An 11,251-nucleotide genomic window follows, 5' to 3' on the forward strand; every position below is an offset into this window, starting at 1 on the left:
AATAAGACCACAGAAACCTGCCCACATCCTGGTTTACTCTTGCCACCTGCCCATTACTCTCGGGGTGACACCTCGATGTGAACTGGGGACCTCGATCAGACACTATATCCTCAGGCACCCCGTAGTGCCAGAAGACGTGCGTAAACAAGGCCTCCGCATTCTGTAGGGCCATAGGGAGACCGGGCAGAGGGAGGAGACGGCAGGACTTAGAGAACCGATCCACAACGACCAGGATCGCGGTGTTACCCTGTGAGGGGGGAGATCAGTAAGGAAATCCACCGACAGGTGCGACCACGGCCGTTGTGGAACAGGTATGGGGTGTAGCTTCCCTCTGGGCAGGTGCCTAGGAGACTTACACTGGGCGCACACCGAGCAGGAGGAAACATAAACCCTCACGTCCTTAGCCAAGGTAGGCCACTAGTACATCCCGCTCAAACAGCGCACTGTCCGACCAATCCCAGGATGACCAGAGGAGGGTGACGTGTGGGCCCAATAGATCACCCGGTCACGGACAGCAGACGGGACATACAGGCGCCCAGCGGGACACTGGATGGGAGCGGGCTCTGCACGCAACGCCTGCTCAATGTCCGCGTCCAGCTCCCACACCACCGGCGCTACCAGGCAGGAGGCCGGAAGTATGGGAGTATGATCCATGTGTCATACAGCCGGGACAGTGTGTCTGACTTCACGTTCTGGGAGCCTGGTCTGTAGGACAGGGTGAAAACAAAATGGGTGAAAAACATGGCCCACCTTGCCTGACGAGGGTTCAGTCTCCTCGCTGCCCGGATGTACTCCAGATTGCGGTGGTCAGTCCAGATGAGAAAAGGGTGTTTAGCCCCCTCAAGTCAATGTCTCCACGCCTTCAAGGCCTTGATGACAGCCAACAGCTCCCGGTCCCCCACATCATAGTTTCACTCCGCCAGCCCGAGCTTCTTCGAGAAGAAGGCACAGGGGTGTTTCGGTGGCGTACCTGAGCGCTGAGAGAGCACAGCTCCTATCCCAACCTCGGACGCGTCCACCTCCCCTATGAACGCCAAAGAGGGATCCAGATGGACCAGCACGGGAGTCGAGGTAAACAGAGCTCTCAGGTGACCAAAAGCCCTGTCCGCCTCAGCCGACCACTGCAAACGTACCGGGCCCCCCTTCAGTAGTGAGGTAATGGGAGCCACTACCTGACCAAAACCCCGGATAAACCTCCGCTAGTAGTTGGCAAACCCTAAGAACCGCTGCACCTCCTTTACCGTGGTGGGAGTCGGCCAATTACGCACGGCTGAAATGCGGTCACTCTCCATCTCCACCCCTGAGATGGAAATGCGGTACCCTAGGAAGGAGATGGACTGCTGGAAGAACAGGCATTTCTCAGCCTTGACGTACAGGTCATGCTCCAACAGGCAACCAAGCACCCTGCGCACCAAGGACACATGCTCGGCGCGTGTAGCAGAGTATATCAGAATGTCATCAATATACACCACTACACCCTGCCTGTGCAGGTCCCTGAAAATCTCGTCTACAAAGGCTTGGAAGACTGATGGCGCATTCATCAACCCGTACGGCATGACGAGGTACTCATAGTCCCCTGAGGTGGTACTGAAAGCCGTCTTCCACTTGTCTCCCTCCCGGATACGCACCAGGTTGTAAGCGCTCCTGAGATCTAGTTTGGTGATGAAGCACGCCCTGTGCATTGACTCAATCGCTGTGGCTATGAGTGGTAGCGGGTAACTATACCTCACAGTGATCTGGTTCAGGCCTCGATAGTCAATACACGGGCGCAGACCTCCCTCCTTCTTCTTCACAAAAAATAAACTCGAGGAGGCGGGTGAAGTGGAGGACCGAACGCAGGGATTCGGAGACATATGTTTCCATAGCCTCCGTCTCCGCCTGTGAGATGGGATACACATGACTCCTGGGAAGTGCAGCATCTACCAGGAGATTTATCGCACAATCGCCCCGTCGATGGAGTGGTAATTGAGTCGCCTTCTTTTTGGAGAAGGCGAGAGCCAAATCGGCATATTCTGGGGGAATGCGCACGGTGGAGACCTGGTCTGGACTTTCCACCGTAGTAGCACCAACGGAAACCCCTAAACACCTCCCCGAGCACTCTCGCAACCACCCCGTGAGAGCCCTCCATTGCCAAGAAACAGTGGGGTCATGACAAGCTAACCAGGGTAGGCCTAGCACCACGGGAAATGCAGGAGAGTCAATGAGGAAGAGACTAATTCTGTCCTTGTGACCCCCCTGCGTCACCATACCCAGAGGAGTGGTGGCCTCCCTAATCAACCCTAAGCCTAATGGTCGATTGTCTAAGGCATGAACGGGGAAGGGCACAGCAACGGGAACAATGGGGATCCCTAAGCTAAGGGCGAACGATCTGTCTATAAAATTCCCAGCCGCGCCTGAATCGACGAGCGCCTTATGCTGGGAATGCGGGGAAAACTCAGAAAAAGTAACATACAAAAACATATATGCAACAGAGGGCTCTGGGTGAGAATGGTGCCGGCTCACCTGGGGTGACGCCAGAGCACCCTGCCTGCTGCCTTCCCCAGAGGAACCAACCCGGCACCGACCGGCAGTGTGACCTCTGCGGCCACAGATGGTGCACGAGCTGGAACCTCCTCCGGTCTCCCTGCGCATGAAAAGTGGATCGATGATGTCTAGAAGACCGGCAACGCTGACCGCCAAGCGTCGCCCGAACAAGGAGAGAAACCGACTTCGGCGGAAGTCGTGACATCTTGATAGAACCCTATCGCTCTGCAAAGAACCCTTTTGAAACTATTTTTTCAAAGTGTACAGTAACTAAATCATTATCAACTTTGTTGTCAGCTCTACCATTGTCATCATAACTATCCTCTACCAAGATTCTGCACTGCTCTGCCTATCTCCACAGTATATTGTTTATTTCATTGCTCTGGTTAGTGATTTGTGTATTGGATATCTTTATCTCTGTATGGATCAGTAGAGGGAGATGTAATGCATCCCAATAGACTAAAGTGGCTTCCTCTCCTTTTCTCCTTCCTTTCATCTGCACAGATGTGAAATACCTATTGCTTCCATACATCTTGTGTGCTCCGATCTGTTCAGGTTATTAATGACAGATCAGTATTTCAATGCATTTCTAGTCTAAAGTGATATACATTTCGCAGTGTGCAGACCTCCACAATCAACCTGATACCTCTGGGGACTCGTTCTTCTGGTGTTTCTGTTCGTCCTCCCAATGGCACATGTTCAAAGTGGATGAAACAAACAAAAAAACAACGCTGCCTGTTAAATCAAAATAACAAATACAATTAGAATTACAACCCTTGATGACTCCATCTTAACTTAATTGTATCCCATAAGGTAATTCAATAAATAGTCAAATAGACTAGAGACAGGTGTCCCTCATTCAGGGGCAGCACTCTCTCTCTGTCCTTCTCGTGGTTCATATCACACATAGGACTATTGCTAAATTATAAACTTATTTTAATTATTAGTGTTTACATAGCCCATTTAAATTTCAACCAATGTCTCTAGTCTTTTTAGTGAGGGGTGATCAGGCCTCACCAGAAAGTCAGAACAGAAGTCAGAGGTCATTCAACCCCATTATGTGATTGTTTCTTTCCCTGTCACAGATCTTCATTGTAAAGGGTTAAACACTTTCCCATGCTGGTTCAATGAACCATAAACAATTAATGAACATGCACTTGTGGAACGGTCATTAAGACACTAACAGCTTACAGACGGTAGGCAATTAAGGTCACAGTTATGAAAACTTAGGACACTAAAGAGGCCTTTCTACTGACTCTGAAAAACACCAAAAGAAAGATGCCCAGGGTCCCTGCTCATCTGCGTGAACATGCCTTAACTTGTTATGGATAGGGGGCAGTATTTTCACGGCCGGATAAAAAATGTACCCGATATAATCTGGTTATTACTCCTGCCCAGAAACTAGAATATGCATATAATTAGTAGCTTTGGATAGAAAACACTCCAAAGTTTCTAAAACTGTTTGAATGGTGTCTGTGAGTATAACAGAACTCAAATGGCAGGCCAAAACCTGAGAAGATTCTGTAAAGGAAGTACCCTGTCTGACCATTTCTTGGCCTGCTTTGTCATCTCTATCCAAAACAAAGGATCTCTGCTGTAATGTGACATTTTCTAAGACTCCCATAGGCTCTCAGAAGGTGCCAGAACGTTGAATGATGACTTTGCAGCCCATGGCTGAAAAACAGTAGCGCATTTGGATAGTGATCGATCTGAGAACAATGAGACGGGCGTGCGCGCGTGCATGTGAAGAGTCCATTTTAGATTATCAGTCTTTGAACGAAAACAACGACTCCCGGTCGGAATATTATCGCTATTTTACGAGACAAATCGCATAAAAATTGATTTTAAACAGCGTTTGACATGTTTCGAAGTACAGTAATGGAATATTTTGAATTTTTTTGTCACGATACGTGTCCGCGCGTCACCCTTCGTTACCCTTCGGATAGTGTCTTGAACGCACGAACAAAACGCCGCTATTTGGATATAACTATGGATTATTTGGAACCAAAACAACATTTGTTGTTGAAGTAGAAGTCCTGGGAGTGCATTCTGACGAAGAACAGCAAAGGTAATCCAATTTTTCTTATAGTAAACCTGAGTTTGGTGAGTACCAAACTTTGTGGGTGTCAAAATAGCTAGCCCGTGATGGCCGAGCTATCTACTCAGAATATTGCAAAATGTGCTTTCACCGAAAAGCTATTTTAAAATCGGACACCGCGATTGCATAAAGGAGTTCTGTATCTATAATTCTTATTATAATTGTTATGTTTTTTGTGAACGTTTATCGTGAGTAATTTAGTAAATTCACCGGAAGTGTTCGGTGGGAATGCTAGTTCTGAACGTCACATGCTAATGTAAAAAGCTGGTTTTTGATATAAATATGAACTTGATTGAACAAAACATGAATGTATTGTATAACATAATGTCATAGGAGTGTCATCTGATGAAGATCATCAAAGGTTAGTGCTGCATTTAGCTGTGGTTTAGTTTTTTGTGACATTATATGCTAGCTTGAAAAATGGGTGTCTGATTATTTCTGGCTGGTTACTCTCCTGACATAATCTAATGTTTTGCTTTCGTTGTAAAGCCTTTTTGAAATCGGACAGTGTGGTTAGATAAAGGAGAGTCTTGTCTTTAAAATGCTGTAAAATAGTCATATGTTTGAAAAATTGAAGTTTTCGGATTTTCGAGGAGTTTGTATTTCGCGCCACGCCCAATCGTTTGATATTGGAGCGGTGTTCCGCTAGCGGAACGTCTAGATGTAAGAGGTTTTAAGCATGCTGCAAGGAGGCATGAGGACTGCAGATGTGGCCAGGGCAATAAATTGCATTGTCCGTACTAAGACAGCGCTACAGGGAGACAGGACGGACAGCTGATCCATGTGTAACAACACCTGCACAGGATCGGTACATCCGAACATCACACCTGCGGGACAGGTACAGAATGGCAACAACAACTGCCCAAGTTACACCAGGAACACACAATCCCTCCATCAGTGCTCAGACTGTCCACAATAGGCTGAGAGAGGCTGGACTGAGGGCTTGTAGGCCTGTTGTAAGGCAGGTTCTCACCAGACATCACCGGCAATATCGTCGCCTATGGGCACAAACCCACCGTCGCTGGACCATACAAGACTAGCAGAAAGTGCTCTTCACTGACGAATCGCAGTTTTGTTTTACCAGGGGTGTTGGTCGGATTCGCATTTATCGTCGAAGGAATGAGCATTACACCGAGGCCTGTACTCTGGAGCGGGATCGATTTGGAGGTGGAGGGTCCATCATGGTCTGGGGCGGTGTGTCACAGCATCATCGGACTGAGCTTGTTGTCATTGCAGGCAATCTCAACGCTGTGCATTACAGGGAAGACATCCTCCTCTCTCATGTGGTACACTTCCTGCAGGCTCATCCTGACATGACCCTCCAGCATGACAATGCCACCAGCCGTACTGCTCGTTCTGTGCTTGATTTCCTGCAAGACAGGAAATGTCAGTGTTCTGCCATGGCCAGCGAAGAGCCCGGATCTCAATCCCATTGAGCACGTCTGGGACCTGTTGGATCGGAGGGTGAAGGCTAGGGCCATTCCACCCCAGAAATGTTTGGGAACTTGCAGGTGCCTTGGTGGAATAGTGGAGTAACATCTCACAGCAAGAACTGGCAAATCTGGTGCAGTCCATGAGGAGGAGATGCACTGCAGTACTTAATGCAGCTGGTGGCCACACCAGATACTGACTGTTACTTTGGATTTTGATCCCCCTCCTTTGTTCAGGGACACATTATTCAATTTCTGTTAGTCACATGTCTGTGGAACTTGTTCAGTTTTGTTTCAGTTGTTGAATCTTGTTATGTTCATACAAATATTTACACATGTTAAGTTTGCTGAAAATCAACACAGTTGACAGTGAGAGGATGTTTCTTTTTTTGCTGAGTTTATGTATGATGACTGTAGGCTTATCTGCAGGGTGTGCATGAAAATGTGTATGAAAATATGTATGCATGAACATAATGATAAATATATATATATATATATATATATATATATATATATATATATATATATATATATATATATATATATATATATATATACAGTGGGGGGGGAAAGTATTTGATCCCCTGCTGATTTTGTATGTTTGCCCACTGATAAAGAAAGGATCAGTCTATAATTTTAATGGTAGGTTTATTTGAACAGTGAGAGACAGAATAACAACAAAAATATCCAGAACAACGCATGTCAAAAATGTTATAAATTGATTTGCATTTTAATGAGGGAAATAAGTATTTGACCCCTCTCAATCAGAAAGATTTCTAGCTCCCAGGTGTCTTTTATACAGGTAACGAGCTGAGATTAGGAGCACACTCTTAAAGGCAGTGCTCCTAACTGCAGCTTGTTACCTGTAAAAAAGACACCTGTCCACAGAAGCAATCAATCAATCAGATTCCAAACTCTCCACCATGGCCAAGACCAAAGAGCTCTCCAAGGATGTCAGGGACAAGATTGTAGACCTACACAAGGCTGGAATGGGCTACAAGACCATCGCCAAGCAGCTTGGTGAGAAGGTGACAACATTTGGTGCAATTATTCGCAAATGGAAGAAACACAAAAGAACTGTCAATATCCCTCGGCCTGGGGCTCCATGCAAGATCTCACCTCGTGGGGTTGCAATGATCATGAGAACGGTGAGGAATCAGCCCAGAACTACACGGGAGGATCTTGTCAATGATCTCAAGGCAGCTGGGACCATAGTCACCAAGAAAACAATTGGTAACACACTACGCCGTGAAGGACTGAAATCCTGCAGCGCCCGCAAGGTCCCCTTGCTCAAGAATACATATACATGCCCATCTGCAGTTTGCCAATGAACATCTGAATGATTCAGAGGACAACTGGTGAAAGTGTTGTGGTCAGATGAGACCAAAAGGGAGCTCTTTGGCATCAACTCACCTCGTCGTGTTTGGAGGAGGAGGAATGCTGCCTATGACCCCAAGATCACCATCTCCACTGTCAAACATGGAGGTGGAAACATTATGCTTTGGGGGTGTTTTTCTGCTAAGGGGACAGGCCATGTACTGTCAAATCTTGGGTGAGAACCTTCCCTCAGCCAGGGCATTGAAAATGGATCGTGGATTGGTATTCCAGCATAACAATGACCCAAAACACATGGCCAAGGCAACAAAGGAGTGGCTCAAGAAGAAGCACATTAAGGTCCTGGAGTGGCCTAGCCAGTCTCCAGACCTTAATCCCATAGAAAATCTGTGGAGGGAGCTGAAGGTTCGAGTTGTCAAACGTCAGCCTCGAAACCTTAATGACTTGGAGAAGATTTGCAAAGAGGAGTGGGACAAAATCCCTCCTGAGATGTGTGCAAACCTGGTGGCCAACTACAAGAAACGTCTGACCTCTGTGATTGCCAACAAGGGTTTTGCCACCAAGTACTAAGCCATGTTTTGCAGAGGGGTCAAATACTTATTTCCCTCATTAAAATGCAAATCATTTTATAACATTTGTGACATGCGTTTTTCTGGATTTCTTTCATTGTTATTCTGTCTCTCACTGTTCAAATAAACCTACCATTAAGTAAGTGGTCAAACGTACAAAATCAGCAGGGGATCAAATACTTTTTCCCCCCACTGTATATACACTGCTCAAAAAAATAAAGGGAACACTAAAATAACATCCTAGATCTGAATGAATGAAATAATCTTATTAAATACTTTTTTCTTTACATAGTTGAATGTGCTGACAACAAAATCACACAAAAATAATCAATGGAAATCCAATTTCTCAACCCATGGAGGTCTGGATTTGGAGTCACACTCAAAATTAAAGTGGAAAAGCACACTACAAGCTGATCCAACTTTGATGTAATGTCCTTAAAACAAGTCAAAATGAAGCTCAGTAGTGTGTGTGGCCTCCGCGTGCCTGTATGACCTCCCTACAATGCCTGGGCATGCTCTTGATGAGGTGGCGGATGGTCTCCTGAGGGATCTCCTCCCAGACCTGGAATAAAGCATCCGCCAACTCCTGGACAGTCTGTGGTGCAACCTGGCGTTGGTGGATGGAGCGAGACATGATGTCCCAGATGTGCTCAATTGGATTCAGGTCCGGGGAACGGGCGGGCCAGTCCATAGCATCAATGCCTTCCTCTTGCAGGAACTGCTGACACACTCCAGCCACATGAGGTCTAGCATTGTCTTGCATTAGGAGGAACCCAGGGCCAACCACACCAGCATATGGTCTCACAAGGGGTCTGAGGATCTCATCTCAGTACCTAATGGCAGTCAGGCTGCCTCTGGCAAGCACATGAAGGGCTGTGCGGCCCCCCCAAAAAATGCCACCCCACACCATGACTGACCCACCGCCAAACCGGTCATTCTGGAGGATGTTGCAGGCAGCAGAACGTTCTCCACGGCGTCTCCAGACTCTGTCACGTCTGTCACATGTGCTCAGTGTGAACCTGCTTTCATCTGTGAAGAGCACAGGGTGCCAGTGGCGAATTTGCCAATCTTGGTGTTCTCTGGCAAATGCCAAACGTCCTGCACGGTGTTGGGCTGTAAGCACAACCCCCACCTGTGGACGTCGGGCCCTCATACCACCCTCATGGAGTCTGTGTCTGACCGTTTGAGCAGACACATGCACATTTGTGGCCTGCTGGAGGTCATTTTGCAGGGCTCTGGCAGTGCTCCTCCTGCTCCTCCTTGCACAAAGGCGGAGGTAGAGGTCCTACTGCTGCTGGGTTGTTGCCCTCCTACGGCCTCCTCTATGTCTCCTGATGTGCTGGCCTGTCTCCTGGTAGCGCCTCCATGCTCTGGACACTACGCTGACAGACACAGCAAACCTTCTTGCCACAGCTCGCATTGATGTGCCATCCTGGATGAGCTGCACTACCTGAGCCACTTGTGTGGGTTGTAGACTCCGTCTCATGCTACCACTAGAGTGAAAGCACCGCCAGCATTCAAAAGTGACCAAAACATCAGCCAGGAAGCATAGGAACTGAGAAGTGGTCTGTGGTCCCCACCTGCAGAACCACTCCTTTATCGGGGGTGTCTTGCTAATTGCCTATAATTTCCACCTGTTGTCTATTCCATTTCCACAACAGCATGTGAAATTTATTGTCAATCAGTGTTGCTTCCTAAGTGGACAGTTTGATTTCACAGAAGTGTGATTGACTTGGAGTTACATTGTGTTGTTTAAGTGTTCCCTTTATTTTTTTGAGCAGTATATATATACAGCTCCAAAACGCATTTATATATGCAGACATACAAACATGTATGAATGCATATATAAATGCGTTTTGGAGCTGTATGTTAATACAGACCTGAAAATATATAGGCCTACATGCGAAAATGGAGGCAAACTCACTCTGAGATATATCTGGTGCTGTGAATCATTTTTACATTATACCCTTCATACTGATTGCTTCCATATTAGTAAAAGCATTTACATTGTATAAGGTCTGTAGTGCTCTATTGATCGTGTTGGGGGAGATGGCAGGTAACAGTATAGGCCAGGGTTTCCCAAACTTGGTCCTCGGGACCACAAGGGGTGCATGTTTTGGTTTTTGCCCTAGGAATCACAACTGAATTCCAATAATCAACAAATCATCAAGCTTTGTTCATTTGCATCAGCTGTGTAGTGTTAGAGCAAAAACCAAAACGTGCACCCCTTGGGGTCCCGAAGACCGAGTTTGGGAAATGCTGGATTTTTTTGAGGAAACCCATTGCCTAGAACCATTCGAGTAACCCAAAGTATTACAGTGTTCAAGACTTAAAGTAATAAAGTGACATCACCAACCATATTGTTATCTTTTTAAGTTCTAAATACTTAACTGTTTTGTGTTCTATTAACTTTTTAACACTAAATTCTATTATGTATTCTGAAATATAACGATTGAAGTTACTTGAACATTATTTGTTGTACTGAATATAAACATGTAGGGTCCCTTCTACTGAATTATTTACCTTCATTACTATACTTTTCTTTCTTCAAACATGCATACAACATTGTGTAAAATTAACCTAAATTCAACAACAAAAAACATAACTTGCAAAAACGTAATAATTCTATATCAGCACAACACAGATAAATCAAGTGTTTTTTACTAAAATATCAAGACATTTTTTTGACAGTATTCTTATTTTGACTCCTACGCATCTGGAATAGACACTATTCAGTAGTTAGGACCTTAAAAGAGGGTAGACGGCCTCTTTTCATTTAGGTAAAGATGTAAAACATAATACAATCAAGTAAGATGAACTTATTTCAGAAATGTTTGATTGACTTTAAAATATTAAATAATCATTAACTTTACATTTGCCGAACACAAATACAGTTATTTACTCAGTAACTTAATATTTGTTAACAGTACTCAAAAACATGAAATTATATGAAATCTTATTGACATATGATTTAGTACCACTTTTATGATTTGAGTTCTACTGAAGGTTGGAGATGTTTGAGTAGCCACTACTCATTTTCAGGAATGAGTTAGCCAGTGACTTAAAGTGTAGGTAGCCTGAATATGGCTGACTGCCAATACAACTATCGGGGATGAACCACCAAAAAAAGATATATATTCCCCATGACATAGCCTACATAGGTTATAAAGCAGGTACAACTCAGCCATGCAATGGTAGAACATAGGGCTCCATCTCTCTCTAAGCAAAATATGTTTGTATTTGATTCCCCGTTATTTGCAGGCATGATTATTTATTCTTTGCACGCACTGGGTTCA

Source organism: Salmo trutta, chromosome 1 (genome assembly GCF_901001165.1).
Source record: "Salmo trutta chromosome 1, fSalTru1.1, whole genome shotgun sequence".
Classification (NCBI taxonomy): domain Eukaryota; kingdom Metazoa; phylum Chordata; class Actinopteri; order Salmoniformes; family Salmonidae; genus Salmo; species Salmo trutta.